This window comes from Pinus tabuliformis, chromosome 6 (genome assembly GCF_031772625.1).
Source record: "Pinus tabuliformis cultivar Carrire ecotype Pingquan chromosome 6, CPIR1, whole genome shotgun sequence".
Lineage (NCBI taxonomy): Eukaryota > Viridiplantae > Streptophyta > Pinopsida > Pinales > Pinaceae > Pinus > Pinus tabuliformis.
In genome coordinates, this window is record NC_142292.1 from 1,083,108,374 (window position 1) to 1,083,131,410 (window position 23,037).

At 36.9% G+C, this 23,037-nt stretch overlaps 1 pseudogene; it reads left to right on the forward strand.

Annotated features, from left to right (window-relative positions):
- Positions 1-19,271: 19,271 nt before the first annotated feature.
- LOC149262679 (subtilisin-like protease SBT1.7 pseudogene) lies at positions 19,272-21,307 on the forward strand (annotated as a pseudogene).
- Positions 21,308-23,037: the final 1,730 nt, after the last annotated feature.

Below are 23,037 nucleotides of genomic sequence, written 5' to 3' on the forward strand. Positions count from 1 at the left end.
GCTATGAAAAGGAAATAGAATGCTTGGATGAGCAAGGAATAAAAGGCATGTTGTAAGGAAAGAAAAATCCCATATCAGTGAGGTTGATTACTTCTATGCAAGCCAAACACAACAGTAGGAAGTGATGTACATTATTTATAGTATAATTTTTCAAGAACGAAGGAGATGATAGAGAAATGGAAGATGAGGAAGTTGAATTGCTTCAAAGGTATCTTGTTTTGCAACAGTATGCAGATGTCTTTTCAGTGGAGATTCTCGGATTACCTCCTCATAGAGGGATAGATTTTTCTATTGAGATGGTACCTCGAACAACATTAGCCTCTAAGGCTCCATATAGAATGAGCACGCTAGATTTGGTTGAGAAAAAACTGTAGCTAAAGGAAATTCTTGATAAAGGATACATAAGGCCAAGTGTGTCTCCTTAGGGAGCAGTGGTATTGGTTGTAAAGAAGAAATATGGAACCTTGAGACTATGCATTGATTACATATAATTGGACAAGGTAACCATCAAGAATAAGTACCCTTTACCAATAATTGATGATCTCTTTGACCATTTAAGGGGAGTAGTAATCTTCTCCAAAGTTGAGTTGAGGTCAGACATCTTCCAATTGAAAATTGAAACTAGTGGTTTTGATATGAAAAGAAAAAGCACAAACATTACAGTTCATACTAGAGGGTGTTTCAGGCACACCAACACATTATATCTAGCCATTCTGCATACACCCGGTCAAGAGTCAAAATCCAGCACCCTGGTAGTCGCTGATGCTCACAATAAAAAAAATTGAGCATCAGACCATCAAATGGGAAGGTCTCAGCTTTCCAAAAAACTGGGTAGTAGATCTACCTCAGTCACTCAAAGTTCAAAGTATCACGACTGCTCAGATACAAGAACGACTAGCTAAAGCTACTTTGTCCTTCCCTAGAAGATCGACTTTGGATTGCAAAAGAATACAAGAAGCCTATCAAGCCACAAAATACCATATAAACACATATCATATTTCATGTCAGCCATCTACTTCCACATTTTTAAATACTCCATCTATAAGCTTCTCACATGTTGATTTATTTGAACTCGCTTAGTTATTACATATTTCCACTCTCGAAGTAAAATGCCATGTTTGCCAAACAATAGTTTGCTTACAATCTCTCGCAGATCTTGTTCTCCGCAAAAATCATAATCCCGGGACTGGAGATGCCCCTTCTACTATTACTACAAATTCATATCCAAATCCAAAATGCTCTAAAATTCCATTTCCTCATGACACTGTCTTAATGATTCATGAATTACCCACTCTAGAGATTGAATGCCCCCATCTCATTGAAATGCTTAGCAAGATAAGACCACCTGGGATGCCAAAATATGGCTTCGGATATCTTGAAAGACTAGATAGTCTCATTCAATCTTCAATACTTCAAAATCTTATTCCACTAGACTGCAAAACGCCATCAATCCCAGAAATGTACAAATTCTTCTCCCTCATGGATGGGTGTCCCAAACATAAGATTAATAGAGACTCGATGAAGAACATGCTAAATTGGGATCTCTAGACACATCCTGAATCCAAAGAATTTAGTCTCGGCACATCTGTTGATGAAAAGTATGCTCTTTCTCTGGAATGGAAAATGTACATGGAAGAAACAAACTCGTGGATTTCTTTTTATGTCTAGAAGAAATTAAAGGAGCAACCAAAAGTACATATGGCAGATGTATAAACTTCACCTGCACAAAAATATTTATGGACAACTTGTGATGGAAGCAAGTTAGAAACAAATACCACATTCCCTCCATACAAGGGAATCATGATAGGAGAATCTAGCAACTCAACCAAGGCCATTCCTTTAGTATTAAAAGATGATTCATCCATAGGAATAGATGGAAGGATCCAGAAGGCCAGTGAACAAATAAACTAGACAAATACATCAATTAAAGGGCTAGAGATGAATATGGTAAAAACTTCTGAACAAAATGAATGTTTTGACTCACTATCAGTCGATGCACATAGTGTGAATAAAACTTTGAATGATGTCAACTTTTCATTTTTTGTATTAAAAGGTTTTGTCAGAGAATCAACAACACAAATTGAAAGCATGGAGAGAAAGTTATATTATGAGTTGGAATTTACTTAAACTCTTATGGGTAAACTATCTGAAAAATGTGAGCAACTTTCAATATCTCCCAAAGATAAGCATATCCCTACCTCCATGTTATTTAGCCACCATGTACCCATTCAGCATGTCACAAAACTAGTAGAATGGTTTCCATTCCTATTTCCTCAAGAAAAACCAAAGCAACACACTGGCACCAAAGAATCTTTTAGTGAATCCTATCCTCATTTCACGGGGACCATGACCAAAGAAGAAGAGTCAAGATCCTTAGTACAACATCTTTTGCTTATATATGAACCTCTGTCTCGCCAATTCACTAGATATCCAGCTCTTGGCCTCAATGGCAAGGGAAACATGCCAGAAACTCATACCTTTCGGTTTGGATCTTATAAAGAATGGAATATTGACAGCTTGAGTGTTGGTCAAGTCAGGGAAATGATTGACCAGATGTACACTGAATATAAGCTTATGTGTATGAGAGGAAAATCTGAAATTGAATCCTACAAAACTCTCATCCAGTGCTTTACAGGTACCCTACAAAGATGGTGGGAAGTAGAATATTCCCCTAAATTACTTGTAAAAATGGAAGCATAATTTGTTAAGGATGAAGTTGGAGATGTTATCCATAATGAAAATGGTGACCCCCAAAATATGATTGGAGAATCAACCTCCTTTATCCTAGAACATTGGTGTGGAGCAACAATAGATATTCCAAAGAAACATGAGATTATCCTAATGAATCTCAAATGTAAGAAAATGTCACAATATGAAGATTTCCACAGAGATTGGACACAAATAATTTATGAAGTAAAAGAAAGTCATAATGACCTCTGGAAGCAAGTATATTTAGCAACATTACCCTCCAAATTTGTTGAATACATCCAGAAACAAGAAGTGTTCCAAACATCTTTTGAAAACTACACATGGGGAGAGATATATTGCAACATAACAAAAGCCTTGGTAGCACTTTTCACCAGCATGAAAGTCAATAAGTCCTTACCAAATATGTCCAGACTACATAACAACAAATCCATCTACAATAAATATGTATTGATTATGGATGATCCAATTGTACAAAGAAGAAAACACAGAGAAAACCCGGAAGAAAGGTCATAAATAGTCAACTAAAAGTCATTATCATAAGTCAAATAGACACAAGAAAGGATCATATAAATTAGTGCCTAGAACACACTACTATGAGCCTAAAGATATTCATCTTAAGTCTCAAAGAAAAAATATGATTACCTATTGGTTATGTGGATAGACTGGACATACTACAAAAAATGTCCTCAAGGAGGAGAGTCAAGGGAAAATAGAGGTAAAAAGACACAAGAATATGCCTCTAGAAGACCTAGAATCTACTTCAACGAAGAAGTACACCTGATGAAGAAAAATTGTTGCAGTTCATCAGAATAATATGATTCAGGTTTATCTAAGTATGAACATAGTGAAGAACAGGGGAATGTCCAACAGTGCAATTGCACAGATACTTATGAGTGCAACTGCACCCCTTCTGAGACAGGCTCAAACTTTAGCTCAGAAACAGAAAAGGCACCAGCCAAAGAGAAAGTGTGTATGGCACACACTATTGATGATGATGAATCAAAAGTTCTGGTAGGCATCAAGATTCTTGCAGAAGGAGAAATGAAAGAAAAACTTCTAGAAACTTTTTTGAAAATCAGACAGAGAGATCTTGGTAATACCTCTAAAGGTAATATTTCTAAAGCATTGTTTGTTGATGCTTCTTATCAGAAAAAGAGAAAATACTTTCAAAGAAACCAACAGCATACAAAACCAAGTTCTTTGACTCTAGGAGAAGTTAGTCATGGGATTCATAATTTAAAGAAAGAAATAGTTGAGGTGAAAAAAAAAATCTCTTAGATAGAAAAGGGAAAATGGCAAGAATGAGCTGAAAATCCTAATGTCAATATTTTTAAAGATATGAAAAATAGTGGCATAGGGTTTGGCAATATGAATATCATGATCCTTCAGTGTCAACAACACCATGTACTATTAAATGTTAATATACAAGGAGAAAAATTTACTCTCAGAACATTAATAGATTCGGGTGTAGACATAAATGTTTTAAACAAAAAAGTGATCCCAGCCAAATATTGGACACCTGCATATAGGCAAGTCACTGGGGTAGGTACACAGGATTTTCAATATGAAGTCTCGAGTGCAACTCTTTGTTTTTCAAGACATTGTATGAAAATGAAGTTTTCAGCTGGAAATATTCCAATTGACTGTATTTTATGCAATATTTTTCTTGTTGTTGTTGAACCACATGGATCAACCAGATTACAATATGGAAAAGCTGGATATTTTATATATGTCCATGATAACAAAGGTTTCTTACAAACCATCACATTTCCTTTTATTTCAACACCAAGAATATCCGCCATGGTTCAGACTATGTAGGAAGTTAATCTGACAGAAAGAAAACAGGGAGAATTAAAAGACTTCAATTCCTCTCTCAAAATAAAAGAATAGCTACAATCCCCAAAGGTATAACAAAAAATCTCAGAGCTGAGAGATAAATTAGAAAAGGTTCTGAATACCCAAATGCTTTCTGGAATAGAAAGCAAGGTAGAGTTTCATTGTTGTTAAAACAAGAATATGATGGAAAATCATGCAAGAGTCGAGCCATACCTATGAACAGTGAGTACTGAACTATTTGCAAAAAATAAATCTCAGATCTCTTAAAAAGAGGATTGATTAGAGAATCTAGCAGTCCCTGGAATTTCTACGGGTTCTATGTAAATAAATACTCAGAATAGATTAGAGGTGTTCTCAGATCACTAAAAAATTACAAACCTCTAAATTTTGTACTAGTAGATCCTATTCCCCACAAAGGAAGCTTAATAAGCAAAATAGAAAGAGCTAAAGTTTTCTCCAAATTTTATATGAATTCTGGGTTTTGGCAGGTTGTTGTAAAAGAAGAAGATAGATTCAAAACTGCCTTCAGCATTCCTATTGGTCATTATGAGTGGAATCTTATGCCCTTTGGCCTAAAACATGCACCATCCAAATTTAAAAAGGTCATGGACCAGGTTTTCAAGCCATACTTTGATTGGTTCATTATATATATTGATGATGTGTTAATCTTCTCTAAATCTGTAGAAGAAAATTTCAAACTTGTACAAATTTTTACACAGGTAGTCAAGAGAAGTGGGCTCATACTAAGCAAGAAGAAAATGGATTAGTTTCGGACAAAGATCAAATTCCTGTAACCACTATTGAGGATGGAAAAATCACATTACAAATGCATGCACTTGAATTTTTTGATAAAATTTCAGATATGATCATAGATAAAAAACAATTGCATAGATTCCTAAGTTGTTTGAACTGCGTGAGCAATTTCTATCAAGGGTGTTCCCATGACAGAAAATTGTTAAATGAAAGATTGAAAAAACATCCAATGCCTTGGACTTCAGAACATCCCAATTTACCTATTCTTGACCTTCTAGATGAGAATTTGCCAAAAATTGTAGAAAGTGACGGCAACAAAATTGGATGGGGAGGTATTCTTAAGAAAACTAAAGAAGGAGAAGAAAAAGTTATATAGTTTTCTTTAGGCACATGGAACCAAGTAGAACAGAACTATTTTACAATTGAAAAACAGGTAAAAGCTACATGGAATTATACAGACAAATTTGACATCAACCTCATACATAAAACGTTTCTTCTAGGGACCGATGCTTCTGCTTTAAAGAAAGTGTTGAAAAAAGACATCAAAAAGCCTGGAGAATCCAATTTTGCCAGATGGCAAGCTTTGTTTTCAAATTTTGATTTTGATGTTGAGCATATAAAGGGAGAAAGGAACAGTTTACCATATTTTTTGAGTCGGGAGTATCTAAAAAAAAGAAAATCATCTAATCATTATTGTCTCTGAATGGGACCCTAAAACACAACAAGAAGAACTTAGAAATATCTGAGACCACACCTCATGGCCAATGTATGCTGAAAAATGGAAACCCATTTGGCAATTAAGAAACACCAAATTTATGGACACAAATCTATAGCCTCATCAGGACTTACAACACCTTGTACCAGAAAGAAAGATTTACCCTAAGTCGAGCACTTGGATACATGATATGGTGTATAAGAATTCAACGATGTATTATGATCTTGTAGACAAAGCACCAAGGGAAAGTTTTCATGATATCAAAGACAGAGTCTGCAAAGGGCCAGGTAGCCTCTAGAGTGCATCTTAATTTAAGGTGTAGCATCTGGTAAATTCCCAAGTTTGATTGAAGTTTCTCTAAATCTTCTAGCATTGTAATTCATCTTTTGAGATCAATAAAAAAGAGAAGTTTTTCAAAATGTTCCACATGAGTTTATGTTCTGTTATGCTATTTTAAATATTCTGTGAGAGGAGAGGCTCATCTGAGGTTCGTTGGAGGTTCACTGAAGATCGAGAGACGTTTTTCTCATGTTGGCAAGAGGTCGTTGAAGAGCATTATTGCTTGAAGATCGAGAAATTCATGTATGGGTTCATGTAAGAGTTCTTGTATTCATCACAAAAGACATAGAAACTACACAACAAGCTTCATTTTCTCCTTGCCCCTGCTACAAATTGGTATGAAAACCATTATGGTATATCAAATATACTATAAAATTAAACATTTTTTACTAAAAAATAGTAATTTTAAAAACTATTTCATAAAAATTATATTTTCCTTTTAAACCTGAAATATCTTTTCTACATTACTTTATTTTATGTAGTTTTAAACCTGGAATATCTTTTCTACATTACTTTATTTTATGTAGTTTTCTCTTTAGCTGACCATTTTTATTGGCTTTATTTTTTATTTCCTTTAATATGTGGTGTGTTTAAAATGATACTTGAGCTTAATTTTATTCTAAATTTGGAATATTTGAATGTGGAATTAGAGAATAAATCATTCACTTTGTGAATAAGTTTTTAATATTTATAATTTATAATTAATTATGGTTTAAATTGGGTTAACGAGAAAGTATCGATTTAATGTGTAGTACAATAGTGGCAAATTCTAAAAGTGACCGTAGGTTTGTGAAAAGCTTGCATTAAAAAAAAGGAAGACTATTATCCAACGTGATGGCATAGGGAAGGGAAGGGTGTTACAGAAATCGACAAACATGTGGCTAGGTATTCAGATATTTAGAAAGCGGCTAACAACTACCTCGGGAATTCATTTTCTGAACGAATTGTATAACATTTCCGTCACAATAGGAAGTTGCATCATCTTTCTTCATAAAGCGTGTGTGGGATAGCAGGATTAGTGCCACCGATTGTTCCCCCTAAACACCTATTCCATGTTAACTATATCTCCTAATTCTCTCCTCTCTAAATCAAAGGGTGAATGGCCACCGATTGTGCCCCTAAATACCACTTCCACGTTAATTAAATTTCCTAATTCTCTGCTCCGTAAGTTATCTTGTGTATTTTTGGTTTGGGCGCATCTTTGCCAACTAAAATTCCATGGATCCATTCATGACTCTTGAATGTCTTGGTGCTTTCCGTGTTATTTAGGGACCATCCATCCTTGTTTCTTGAGTGTCCTACTTTTATTTGCTTTTGAATTTGGCGAATTCCTATTTCGGCGAGGGCAAGACTGATTCAAGCATATTAGTTATGATGAAAACAGTACACGTAAAGTTGATGCTATGTTTCATATCAGCGGTGTCTGCAGTAGCAGTAGCAGCAGCAACTGAGGACGATGGGATGATTTACATAATTCACATGGATAAATCTAAAATGCCCACTCCATTTTCCTACCACGAGGAATGGTTCAGTCTACAGTCTCCTTTATCACAAAAGGAAGAGCAGTGGACAAACAAATGGACGAACCATTATTGTATGCTTACGATAAAGTAATGCACGACTTTAGTGCTAAGCTGAAGCAGTCGGAGGTGGATGCACTGCAAATAATGCCAGGTACATTGCAAGTCACCCATACAGCAAGGGTAAGTTGGATACCACCTGCTCAACCAAATTTTTGGGCTCAAAAGCAAATCCAGCATATGGCCCAGAGCATAATTGGGCAACAGATCGGATATTATAATTGGAGTTCTGGACACAAGCATCTGGCTAGAGAGTGAAAGCTTTAAAGATAATGGAATGAGTGACATCCTTGCCACATGGAAAGGCAAATGCCAGACGGGCACTGCTTTTAACTCCTCCCTTTGCAACAGAAAACTGATAGGAGCCTATTATTTTAACAAAGGATTCCTAACACAATACGGTTCTCTCAATACCATTGTGGACTACGAGTCAGCCCAAGACTATGATGGCCACGGCTCACATGTCTCCTCGACGACCGCTGGAAACTTCGTTGACAATGCTGATTTTTTCGAGTATGCAGAAGGCACAGCCAAGGGCTTCACACCGCGGTCTCGTGTGGCCATGTATAAGGTAGCTTGGTTCAACGACATCATAGACGCAGATGTTTTGGTAGTGATAGAGAGTGCCATATCCGATGGAGTCGACATCTTGTCTCTGTCCATGACTTTGGGCCCTCGAGATTGCTACAAAAATGTGATGGCTATAGGAGCCTTTGCAGCAACAGAAAAAGGCCTACTTTTTTCCTGTTCAGCACACAACAACAGGCTGTATAACTATATTGTACAAAACGGTGCGCCATGTATCGTTACAGTGGGATTTGACACTATTGGCAGGGCTTTTATCGCCAAAGTTAAGATGGGGAACAGACAAATCGTCGAGGGAACTTCTGTTTTCACCAAAAGATGAGTGATGTCAAGCATTCCGATCACCTATGGAAATGACAACAGCTCTCAAACATGTGCACCCAACTCCTTAGATCCCTAAAAGGTTGCTGGAAAAATCTTGTTGTGCATGAATGATTATCGGGATTCCTACACGCATCTCTTGGAAGAAAATAGAATCGAACCTACTAGTGTGATAATCATCGACTATATTGGCTCAATACCCTGAAGCCTTTTGGATGCCTATGTTGGGTATTTTTCAATGGGGAAAATACCAAAAACCAAGATTCAAACTAAACACAGAGACAATGCTCTGTTCTTTGACTCCAGGATCTTTTATGTGCACACGAAGACTTAAAAAAAAATTCACTGAGAGACAGAGTATTTCACCACCATAAAACATTCTATTCATTAAAACAAAAAAAACATTCACTCTATCTCCATATGAGAATTTACACGGTTGGAAAAATTCCCATTAACATTTACTGCTGTAAAACCTCCATTCACATTTACTGGTGTAAAACAATTTTACATACTGCTGTAAAAACAAAACTTACAGAGTTACAAAAACTCGCTCCACCATTTTCTTTATGCACTGCTGTGCAAAACCACACATGGTTTTTGCTACACCTCTGTTTTACAATATATCACAAAAACATTACAAACCTGTTCTTGTCTTTTTACACACTGCTGTGTGTTTCTTTTAGTGCACCATCGTCTTTTTACGCTGCTGTAAAACACCTATCTATTTTACCTCCCGTGTGCAATACATAATAAAAGTCAACACACTCAAAAACATAAAAAAACTTATTACATACGTTTTCACATTTAATACATGCCGTATATAAGAAATATATATATAAAAGACATATATAATACGTGTGCCCATACCCATATTAAAAGGGCCTCACCAAAACTTCGTAAATGCATTAAAGGCCACAGCGTTTCCTCCACGGCGGTCAAACTGAAACCTTACACTCCACGTAACTTGAATTGACGCAGGCCCGTGTGCAGGTTTAATCAATCAACGACTGAAAAAGGTGGAGCAGATCCGACGGTAAAGAACGATATCGGAAGGCCAACATATGCTGAACATTAACTCCCGAGATTCTTACGTTGCGTTACGTCAGGGCTGAACCACGTGTCAGCTCCAAATTATATCGGAGCTCCTTGCCGGATTATTCCTTCGTCGGCAAATCGCTCCGAGAAAATCCGGTGAACGGTTTCTGGCTTGGTTCACGGTTTCTGGTGGTCTGCGTTGAAATTAGATTTCAACACTCCCCTTTAATTTCAACAGCTGGGCATTCGGTCATACCCAGACACTTTCTCAAAAATTCAAAGCTCTTCTGATCCAGTGGCTTTGTCAAGATGTCTGCTACCTGTTCTTGAGTCCTGCAATGTTCGAGGACAATTTCTCCATTGTTCACCAATTCTCTGATGTAGTGAAACCTGGTATCAATGTGTTTCGTTCTCTTATGAAACACTGAATTCTTTGACAATGCAATAGTTGAGCTATTGTCACAAAAAATCACTGTCGCTTTTGCCTGCTCTTGGCCTAAGCTTCTCAACATTCTTCTCATCCACACTGCTTGACATGCTGCTGCTGTAGCTGCCACATATTCAGCCTCTGCTGTAGACAATGCTACAATGGACTGCTTCTTATAAGCCCATGAAATGGCTCCTGAACCCATATGAAATGCATAACCGGAACTGCTCTTCCGATCATCTACACTTCCAGCCCAATCACTATCTGTGTACCCAACCAAATCTGAATGTTCTGAGGCATGATATAGAATTCCAAACATTTTAGTGCCTTTGACATACCTCAAAATCCTCTTTGCTGCCTGCCAATGTGCCTCCTTTGGCCTCTCCATAAATCTGGAAATCAAACTAACAACATACATTAAATTAGGCCTAGTTGCTGTTAAATACATAAGGCTGCCCACAATGCTTTTGTACAAACTAGGATCAAAATCCTTGCTGTTGTCCTCTCTGCTGAGCTTTAATCCCATCACTGTGGGAGTGATTGCTGCCTTGCATTCTTCCATCTTAAATCTGCCCAAAACTTGATTTACATATCTTGCTTGAGATATAAAAATTCCTTTTTCATTTTGATCTACTTCTATGCCTAAGAAGTATCTCAACAAACCCATGTCAGTCATTTCAAATTCATCCTTCATGACTGATTTAAAATTCTCAATAAGATAAATATCATTTCCAGTGAAAATAACATCATCTACATACAAGACAACAATTAAAATTTTACCATCCTTTTCCTTGATGTAGACTGTGGGTTCTCCTTCACATTTGTCAAATTCATTATCTAATAGATATGAATCTATCCTGCTGTACCATGCTCTTGGCGCTTGCTTCAGCCCATAAAGAGCTTTCTTCAACTTGCACACTTTGTGCTCTTCACCTTTCTTCTCATATCCGAGAGGCTGTTCCACATAGACCTCTTCCATTAACACTCCATTTAGGAATGCTGATTTCACATCCATTTGGTAGACTTTCCATTTGTTTTGTGTTGCTATGGACAACACTGCTCTCACTGTTTCCATCCTTGCAACCGGTGCGAAAGTCTCCTCATAATCTCTCCCATACTGCTGCTTGTACCCTTTGACAACCAGCCTTGCTTTATGCCTTTCAATCTTGCCTTCAGCATTGCTCTTGGTCTTGTAGACCCATTTCACACCAATGACTTCTTTGCCTTTTGGTAGCTCAACCAAATCCCATGTTTTGTTTCTCTCTATGGCATTCATCTCCTCATCCATAGCTTCTATCCATTTCCTATCTTTAATTGCATCTTCGAAATGAATAGGATCATCAACATGACAATACAAGGCAAATAAGGAATTCATTCCTTCATCATAAATGTCACTTAGATTTCTAAATTTCTTACCTCTTTCACTTGGTGTGCAAGTGCTTGAAGATGCACTTGAATTTCCTCCTTGTGGTGTGCTTGGAGAAGCACTCTCACTTATCCTCAATGGTGTTCCTTGCTGTCCTTGTGTTGGCGCTGCTGTTTGGGGATGCATTTCAGCCACCTCCTCTTCATCTTCATCATGAGACAAACAGTTCTTGACATTCACTGTTTTCTCTATGCTTCCATCCCAAGCTTCCTCTTCAATGAATTGAACATCCCTGCTTACAAAGAACTTCTTGGTAGATGGGATGTACAGCCTGTAGGCTTTGGATTCATCACTGTATCCAATGAAGATGCATTTCTCCCCTTTGCTGTCCAACTTCCTCCTTAGCTGATCTGGTATGTGTGCATAGGCCACACACCCAAAAACTCTCATGTGGGTGACTCCTTGCTTTCTCCCACTCCATGCCTCTTCTGGCACTTTGTTCATGACTGCTTTTGTAGGACACCTGTTCAATATATAAACTGCACAATGTACAGCTTCAGCCCAATACTCATTTGGCAAATGCTTTGCCTTCAACATGCTCCTTGCCATATCCATGATGGTCCTGTTCTTCCTTTCAGCAACTCCATTTTGCTGCGGAGTGTACCGAGTTGTGAACTGTTTATGTATTCCATTTTCTCTACAAAACTTTAGGAATTCATTTGAGATATACTCACCTCCTCTATCAGTTCTCAATACTTTTATGTGCAGCCCGCTTTGGTTCTCCACAAGTGCTTTGAAATTTTGGAATTTCTCAAAGACTTCACTTTTGTTCTTGAGGAAATATATCCAAGTCTTTCTTGTAAAATCATCAATGAATGTCAAGAAATATAGGCTGCCAGCTAATGATGGAGCTTGCATTGGTCCACACAAATCTGAGTGGATAATCTCTAAGGGTGTCTTTGCCCTTATACTTTTCCCTGATGGAAAACTCTCTCTATGTTGTTTTCCCAAAATGCAGCCTTCACATAGGCTGTCCGGTTTCTCTATCAATGGTAATCCCTTTACCATTCCTTTTCTGCTCAACAAGTTTAGACCTCCAAAATTTAGATGCCCAAATCTCAAGTGCCATAACCAGTTCTCATCCTTTGGCACGCTTTGGAAGGCCTCTTGGGTGACTGCTGCCATTTCCTTCTTGTTCTTCAAGTCTGCCCTGATCCTCAGAGGGAACATCCTGTTCCTTGTCATCTTCACTTCAGCAATGCATCTTTTGCTGGGTGGTATATCCATGATGGTGCACACATCATTTACAAAGTAAACATTGTAGCCCTTTTGGATAAGCTGTCCAACACTCAATAGGTTACATCTCATTCCGGGGACATAGTAGACATCTGCTATGGTTTTCCTTTCTCCTTGTTTTGTAAATATTTTTATCTCCCCTTTTCCCATAATAGACACTTTACAATCAGTTCCTAGTGTGACCTCTGATTTCAAATTCTGATTTAAGGCTGAAAAGAGGGCTATATTCCCTATCATATGGTTGCTGCAACCTGAGTCTAAAAACCATATGTCCTCACTATGTGTTTCAGCCATGTTACAAGCTAACAGAACATTGTCTTGACTGCTGTTTTCTCTTGTAACATTTGCATTTTGTCTGTTGTTCTTATCATGCTGTTTCTTTCTACAATCACTAGCATAATGTCCATACTTTTTGCAGTAATAGCATTGAACATTAGATTTATCATACCTTTGTCCTTGAGCATGATGTTGTCCTCCTTGTTGGCTGCTGCCTTGGCCTTGGTTCTGATTTGTATTGTTGCCTCTTCCTTGTGCATTTGATGGGCTGTTCCTTCCACCTCTGTTCTGGCTTCTGCCTCTTCCTCTTCGGTTTCCTCTGCCTTGACCTCTTCCTCTTCCAAAGGACATCTGGGTCTTGAAGGCTTGCTCAAGAGACGAGTTTTCATTCCTACTCAACCTCTGCTCATGTGTTATCAGTGATGCATGTAGCTCATCAACTGAATAGTTTGAGAGATCCTTTGTCTCTTCAATGGTGGTGACTATGGCATCAAACCTTGAGGGTAAGACCCTCAATATTTTCTCCACTATTCTTCTATCTTCAATTGTTTCTCCATGAGTTCTCATTTGTGTGATTACACCAATCACATGAGTGAAGAATGATTCAATGTTGTCTGACTCCTTCATGTTCAAGTTTTCAAAATCCTTTCTCAGCAATTGTAGTTTTGCTGTCTTCACTCTCTCCATGCCTTGATAGGCTGTCTTAAGGGTTTCCCATGCTTCATTGGATGTCTTAGCTGCTGCTAACCTTGGAAACACACTCTGGTCTACTGCTAGATACAACAACACACGGGCTTTTGAATCCTTCTTCCTATTGCTCTTCAGCAGATCCTTCTCTCCCTGAGTTAATGCATTGAACTCAGTTTCATCTGCTGGTTCTTCAAAACCATCTTCAACTATTTCCCATAAGTCTTGGGAAGCAAGCAGGGCTTTCATAGTTATTGACCAGTAGTCATAGTTCTTCCCATTAAACTGTGGGAGCTGGGTGTTAAACATACCCATACCAGTGCTTGTGCTAGCCATTCCTTGACTGTGTATTTTAAAAACTGACTGTCTCTTCAGTAACAAACAAGATATCTATGAAGAATACCTGAATCCTTTGATGTCTGAGTCTTCTGTCTGCCTGAGAAGTTTTGCTGCTGCAACAAACTCCTCCCTTCAGCTTCTTTAACTTCTTTAAAGAGCCTAAGCCTGCTCTGATACCACTGTTGGGTATTTTTCAATGGGGAAAATACCAAAAACCAAGATTCAAACTAAACACAGAGACAATGCTCTGTTCTTTGACTCCAGGATCTTTTATGTGCACACGAAGACTTAAAAAAAAATTCACTGAGAGACAGAGTATTTCACCACCATAAAACATTCTATTCATTAAAACAAAAAAAACATTCACTCTATCTCCATATGAGAATTTACACTGCTGGAAAAATTCCCATTAACATTTACTGCTGTAAAACCTCCATTCACATTTACTGGTGTAAAACAATTTTACATACTGCTGTAAAAACAAAACTTACAGAGTTACAAAAACTCGCTCCACCATTTTCTTTATGCACTGCTGTGCAAAACCACACATGGTTTTTGCTACACCTCTGTTTTACAATACATCACAAAAACATTACAAACCTGTTCTTGTCTTTTTACACACTGCTGTGTGTTTCTTTTAGTGCACCATCGTCTTTTTACGCTGCTGTAAAACACCTATCTATTTTACCTCCCGTGTGCAATACATAATAAAAGTCAACACACTCAAAAACATAAAAAAACTTATTACATACGTTTTCACATTTAATACATGCCGTATATAAGAAATATATATATAAAAGACATATATAATACGTGTGCCCATACCCATATTAAAAGGGCCTCACCAAAACTTCGTAAATGCATTAAAGGCCACAGCGTTTCCTCCACGGCGGTCAAACTGAAACCTTACACTCCACGTAACTTGAATTGACGCAGGCCCGTGTGCAGGTTTAATCAATCAACGGCTGAAAAAGGTGGAGCAGATCCGACGGTAGAGAACGATATCGGAAGGCCAACATGTGCTGAACATTAACTCCCGAGATTCTTACGTTGCGTTACGTCAGAGCTGAACCACGTGTCAGCTCCAAATTATATCGGAGCTCCTTGCCGGATTATTCCTTCGTCGGCAAATCGCTCCGAGAAAATCCGGTGAACGGATTCTGGCTTGGTTCACGGTTTCTGGTGGTCTGCGTTGAAATTAGATTTCAACAGCCTACAGTGTCAATGACTTCAGAGCAAGCACGCTTAATAGCAGAATGTGTTATGAGTACTGATGCATCAAACACCACAGTGGACATAAAATTCGTGATAACACAACTGGGATCCAAGCCTGCACCAACAATATCTTATTGGTCATCGAGAGACCCAAATAGGCTAACTTCTGGTATCTTGAAACCTGACGTGATTGCACCGGGTGTGAACATACTTGCTGCCTGGGGTCCATCATGGAATTAATAAGGATTGTATCAATATGAAAATCAATGATGGCGAATCATGTTTATTTTAGTGTTTATAATATTTATCTTAGGGTTTATAATATTAGTCCCTTGGGTTTAATATTATTCCGTTGGGTTTATAATCCCTTGGGTGATAATAATATAATATTACTATTATAATAATAATATAATAAATATATTAAAAGTTGGCTTTGTGGTTTAGTGGTAAGTTTCAAAAATAGCCTAGGAAAGAGCCAAGTTCAAATCTTATTAGCCTTCAAAAATAAATTTTATGCCCACGGGGCTTTGGATTGACGGTGGCGCTGTTAAGGCACTCCTTGTGATAGGTCACCGGTTCAAATCCCCTATCTTATTAGCCTTCAAAAATAAATTAAATCCCCTATCTTATTAGCCTTCAAAAATAAATTTTATGCCCACACGGGGCTTTGGGTACTTAGGTTAGTCTTAACTAGGAAAAAAAATAATATAATAAATATATTATATTATTATTATTATAATAATACAATATAATTGTTGTTATTATTATTTTATATAATAATAATAATAATAATAATAATAATTTTATTATTATATTATTATAATAATATAATGTTATTATATGTTATTATTATTATTAATTAATATTACTAATATTATGTTGAGTTAATATTATTATTATAATAATATAATTATTATATTGTTATTATAATAATATAATAATAATTATATTATTATAATGATATATTATTATTATTATTATAATAATAATACATTATAATCGTGGTGGTTGTTGTTGTTGTTGTTAATATTAATATTATTATTATAATAATATAATAATTGAATTCAAATCTATATGATCTTTATGTATAAAAAACATCGACCTAAATCTCCAATGTAACTTTTTCGAAAAACTATTTTATAATATGATATTATTATGAGCTTTTATTATTATTAATTAATATTACCAATATTATTATGAGTTTATATATATATATATATATATTTGTTATTATTTATATAGTTATTAATAATCATAAATAATTGGTGTTTAAAAAAATATACATAATAATTATTAATGTGGTTGATATAAGTCTATGAGTCTATATCAATTATATTGAAAAATTTAATTGTGTACATATTAATCACATTGGTAAATATGACTGTGCTACTAATATGTTTAAAAAATTAAACATATCAATTCCACGTAACAGTGAAAGTAACAGTGAAATTAACATAGCATTAAATCTTATTACATTCCCACAGAGATAGTTTAGAGCAATGGCTAACTCATTCGTATATTGGGTCATGCTCACTAAAACCGTTGGGTCATGTTCACTAAAAACGTTATTTCCTTCCAAACCTCAACTTCCCTCCATGGTGTGATTGGGTTCCCACCTGCATTACACCAAATTTCGTATTCCCGTGAATCAACTCCATGGTGTGATCTAGATACAAGTTGCTACCATGATACTAATACTTGGTCTTCCCTCGAGTAATGGCGTGCAAAAGAATTTCAAATTAGAAATTTAACCTCCGTGCAGACCACTAGTATCATTAATCTTGAACATTGTTTCACAAAACCAAATTAAAAAGGAAAAATTTATTTTATAGTGAGCTATTTGTTAGTGTGTCAATTTCTCATTTCGAAATTTTTGTTTTCAAACCACTTAAAGTTCAATAATAAGAGTTTTCACAAGTTAACCGACACCATTACATATTTTTAGAACATAGCATCAAATGTTACAATACCATTAAATCTCCTTTCGTGCATAGCATCAAATTTTAAAACTATAGCCATATTTGTGCATGCTCTTACTAAACCCAAACATTAATTTATTTGAAAGCCCAAACACTAACACTGGCAAGTAAGGCAGGCTCAAGAAGCTTTTCAATGGCTGGCCTTTGGCATCATATTCAAATAATTGTGCAATTTAAATTCTATTGTTAAAGGCAATTAATATAATGTAACATTTTTCAAATTCAATTTAAATTTTATGGTTAAACTCAATTAATATAATATAACATTCTTCTTCCCGTGAAATTGTGGATTGTGAAATAATCCAAAATTAAAATGGTAGAAAAGAAAGTATTTAATTGAATTTTAATGTTAAACCCGAATAGGGTAACAAAGGCTATCACTCCCTATAAAATGTGAATTATGAGACCAAAATATAGAATTAAAGTTGTAAAAGGACGAGTCCCATCGAAGGAAAAGAGTTTTAATAGAAGATTAGTATTTATAATTATTAAGAATCTTGTTTGAGATTTTTTTAAAATTTTGTTTATTTATAAAGTAGAGATTAGTTAATGTGTGGAGTTCAGTTTTTATAAAAAAAAAAAAAATTGAAGATAAAATTTAACTATAAGAAAATTAAATTTTTTTTAATTTAAAATAAATTTAAACCTATAATTTTTGTATCGAACATTAAAACTTATTTAAACTCACTATGGTGACCGAAACCAGACTCAACCTAGTTCTTAGCCCAAAAAGGCAAAATATGCGTTGCATCAAACAAAAAATAGTTATGTAGCCTTATGTAAGGCGATGGCATAGGTAAGGGTGTTACGGAAATCGACAAACATGTGGCCAGGTATTCAGATATTTAGAAAGCGGCTAACAACTACCCCGGGAATTCATTTTCTGAACGAATTGTATAGGTTTCCGTCACAATAGGAAGTTGCATCATCTTTCTTCATAAAGCGTGTGTGGGAAAGCAGGATTAGTGCCGCCGATTGTTCCCCCTAAATACCTATTCCATGTTAACTATATCTCCTAATTCTCTGCTCTCTAAATTAAAGGGTGAATGGCCACCGATTGTGCCCCTAAATACCACTTCCACGTTAATTAAATTTCCTAATTCTCTGCTCCGTAAGTTATCTTGTGTATTTTTGGTTTGGGCGCATCTCTGCCAACTAAAATTATTCCATGGATCCATTCATGACTCTTGAATGTCTTGGTGCTTTCCGTGTTATTTAGGGACCATCCATTCTTGATTCTTGAATGTCCTTCTGCTTTTATTTGCTTCTGAATTTGGCGAATTCCTATTTGGGCGAGGGCAGGACTGATTCAAGCGTATCAGTTATGATGAAAACAGTACACGTAAAGTTGATGCTATGTTTTATATCAGCGGTGTCCGCAGTAGCAGTAGCAGCAGCAGCCGAGGACGATGGGATGATTTACATAATTCACATGGATAAATCTAAAATGCCCACTCCGTTTTCCTACCACGAGCAATGGTATCAGTCTACAGTCTCCTCTATCACAAAAGGAAGAGCAGTGGACAAACAAATGGACGGACCGTTATTGTATGTTTACGATAAAGTAATGCACGGCTTTAGTGCTAAGCTGAAGCAGTCGGAGGTGGATGCACTGCAAACAATGCCGGGGTACATTGCAAGTCACCCATACAGCAAGGGTAAGTTGGATACCACCCGCTCAATCAAATTTCTGGGGCTCAAACGCAAATCCGGTATATGGCCCCGAGCAGAATTGGGCAACAGATCGGATATTATAATCGGAGTTCTGGACACAGGCATCTGGCCAGAGAGTGAAAGCTTTAAAGATAATGGAATGAGTGACATCCCTGCCAAGTGGAAAGGCCAATGCCAGCCGGGCACTGCCTTTAACTCCTCCCTTTGCAACAGAAAACTGATAGGAGCCCGTTATTTTAACAAAGGATTCCTGGCGCAATACGGTTCTCTCAATACCAGTGTGGATTACGAGTCGCCCCGAGACTATGATGGCCACGGCTCACATGTCTCCTCGACGGCCGCTGGAAACTTCGTTGACAATGCCGATTTTTTCGGGTATGCACAAGGCACAGTCAAGGGCGTCGCACCGCGGGCTCGCGTGGCCATGTATAAGGTAGTTTGGTTCAACGGCATCATCATAGACGCAGACGTTTTGGCAGCGATAGAGAGCGCCATATCCGATGGAGTCGACATCTTGTCTCTATCCATGACTTTGGGCTATCCGGATTTCTACAAAAACCTGATGGCTATAGGAGCCTTTGCAGCGGCAGAAAAAGGCATAGTTTTCTCCTGTTCAGCACACAACACCGGACCCTATAACTATACTGTACAAAACGGCGCGCCGTGGATCCTCACGGTGGGAGCCGGCACTATTGACAGGGCTTTTATCGCCAAAGTTAAGCTGGGGAACGGACAAATCGTCGAGGGAACTTCTCTTTTCACCGAAAGACGAGTGATGTCAGGCATTCCGATCACCTATGGAAACGACAACAGCTCTCGAACATGTGCACCCAACTCCTTAGATCCCCAAAAGGTTGCCGGAAAAATCTTGCTGTGCATGAACGATTACTGGGATTCCTACACGCCGCTCTTGGAAGTAAACAGAACCAAAGCTGCTGGTGTGATACTCATCGACTATATTGGCTCGCAATACCCTAAAGACTTTTGGACGCCTACGGTGTTAGTGACTTCAGAGCAAGCACGCTTAATAGCAGATTATGTTATGAGTACTGATGCATCAAACGCCACAGCGGACTTTAAATTCGTGATAACGCAACTCGGATCCAAGCCTGCACCGACGGTACATTATTGGTCGGCGAGAGGCCCAAATAGGCTAACTCCTGGTATCTTGAAACCCGACGTGATTGCACCGGGTGTGAACATACTTGCCGCCTGGGTGCCTAATGTTGCTGCTTCTTACATGGGAACATTTCCATTGGAATCCGACTATGGCCTTGCCTCCGGGACGTCTATGGCCTGTCCCCATGCAGCAGGCGTTGCGGCTCTGGTGAAAGCCATCCACCCCGACTGGAGCCCCGCCGCTATAAAGTCTGCTCTCATAACGACGGCCCACACACACGACAACACCGGCCACGTTATGGTAAATCAACTCTTTCCTCCTGTCGTCCCAGCGACTCCCCTGGATTTCGGCGCCGGTATTGTGAATCCCAATAAAGCTGCAGATCCTGGTCTCGTCTATGACTCTGACGTGAATGACTATATAAATTACCTTTGCGCTCTCAATTATACGAAGAAAGAAATCCGGATGGTAACGAGGAGGGAATACTCGTGCAGCGGCCATTCCGCTGTTGGCGATCTCAACTATCCGTCATTCCTTGCAAATTTCACAACAACATCAGCAGCAGCAGCAGCAGCAAAGGTGAAGAGATTTAAGAGAATTGTAAGCAATGTGGCGGATGACAATAAGATACCGTATCTGTATAGGGCAATAGTGAAGGCTCCTCCAGGAGTTTCAGTGGAAGTGGAACCTGACTATCTGCTATTCAAAGAAAGGAATGAAAAGTTGGCATTTTCTCTTAGCTTGGAAGTACGGAATGGAGAGGATCCTAAGGGTGGAGAATGCGTGGTTTATGGGTACCTGAGTTGGGTTGATGGAAGGGGCCACGTCGTCACAAGTCCGCTTGTGGTTCTATTCTGTTAGTAAAGAATATTAGTATGCAATCTTCATAGTTTTAGCTTTACATTCTTAGACCTATACTGTGGATAATAGTATTTTTGTATACAACAGGGATCGGCATCGGCATCGGCATCGGCATCAGCATCAGCATCAGCAGGAAGTATTATGCATTACTTCCATTACTTGGAATAGGTCGAATAGCTTCAACGGCATCATAATGCATATTTTTTTTATCTGATTTTTTTACTTATGTTATATGTAGTTTTTGGCGGTAGTTTATATTACTGTATTGATTGATCTGATTTATTATATGTGAAACTGGTTCTCTATATTTCTCATAGGAATACTGGTATAAATTCCTGGCTGGGGATTATGCGGTATATATGTGATATTGCCCATCAGTATAATATATATTTAGATTTTTTCATGCTGGCCAAAAAAAACAACTTTACATTTTTAGACGAGTGGTTTTATATGACGAAAAGCTCACGGTCATAGACGAGGAGTTTTATATGACTCTAAGAATAGAACATATTAGTTTTTTCCTTCTATATGTTTATAGGCCTATATCAACCACACTAATAAATATGGTAAAACTGGCTCCAAAACCCTAGGGAGCTTCAACGCGTACTTTGGAGCTTTTTAAGAGCTTCACTGCAATGAATAAGTGCAAACATAGGTGTATTTGACATTGCCAGCTTGGGTGGAAGGGTAGGTTTAGATTTGGATATGGATTTGGAACTAAGAGAAACAACCTGTTTATGGAAAACCCTTTTATCCAAATGAAGCTGGAAAGCCCTTCGGAAGATGAGGGCTCTCGCGAAGCCTGATCTTTGTCATTGGAAAGCTATTCATTCTCGTCATGTACCCCGATGGCGGATGGATATAAAATAATTTAGGAAGATTGTCGGCCACTAGCAAAACCATCATTATCCGCCACGCTGAATGGACAAAAGATTAAATACTAGAGAAAAAAAATAGTTGAAATTATGAAATATAAATATTATTAAAAAAAACAATTTTTAATTTAATTTCCATATTTATTTAAGCATAAAATATATATTAACTTGGGAATTTACAATTTTATTATATAAACTCTTTTTAAAATAATAGAAATAGATGAAATTAGATGAATTAACACTTTCAATTAATTAACTTATTAATTTATATGTATATAAGAAATGATATGGTAAGGTGTGGGTATAACATGAAATGGTAATGGTAATTCTAGAGTTCATAATAGAGGTTCATTACCTAATCTTTTAATTTTTTTAATTGGGAATTGATTAGTGTTAAATGTTTTATTAAAATTTAAATAAACATATAATTTTAAATGTTTTATATATGTTTTCCATAAAATATGTGCTTTTAAATATATATTGAATATTTTATGTGGTGATAACAATGATGAAGATGATTATATTGACAATTACAATAATAATGACAACCATAAAGACTAATAGATTTTCATTAAACTTAAGGCAATACCAATGATAATGATGACATTGATGATGATAATAACTATGATAGCAATTATATTAATGTTGATGAAATGGTTATGATAATAGGTCCAATAATACAAGAGAAACTTACAAAATTGATTCAATACAATATTCAAAGTCACCTATAACTTTAGATCCTTTTGGATTCGTTATTTAATGTATCCATATCCACAAGCAGGTGCTATGTGAATCCATGAAAACGTGTCCAACTTTTTAGTGAAATGTGGCAATGAATTTTTAACATTTTATATATATTGGTAAATATGATACTTAAAAAATTATTTAAAAAAATAGTTTTTCAAAATTTCACTTTAATATATATATTATCCTTCTTATTTTTTTTTGTAAATATTAACAAAATAAATTATGTTCCCAACAACTCATTCACTCTTCAAAGTTTAAATTATCCAACAACAAAAAAAATTATACTAGCTTGAGTGTGATCT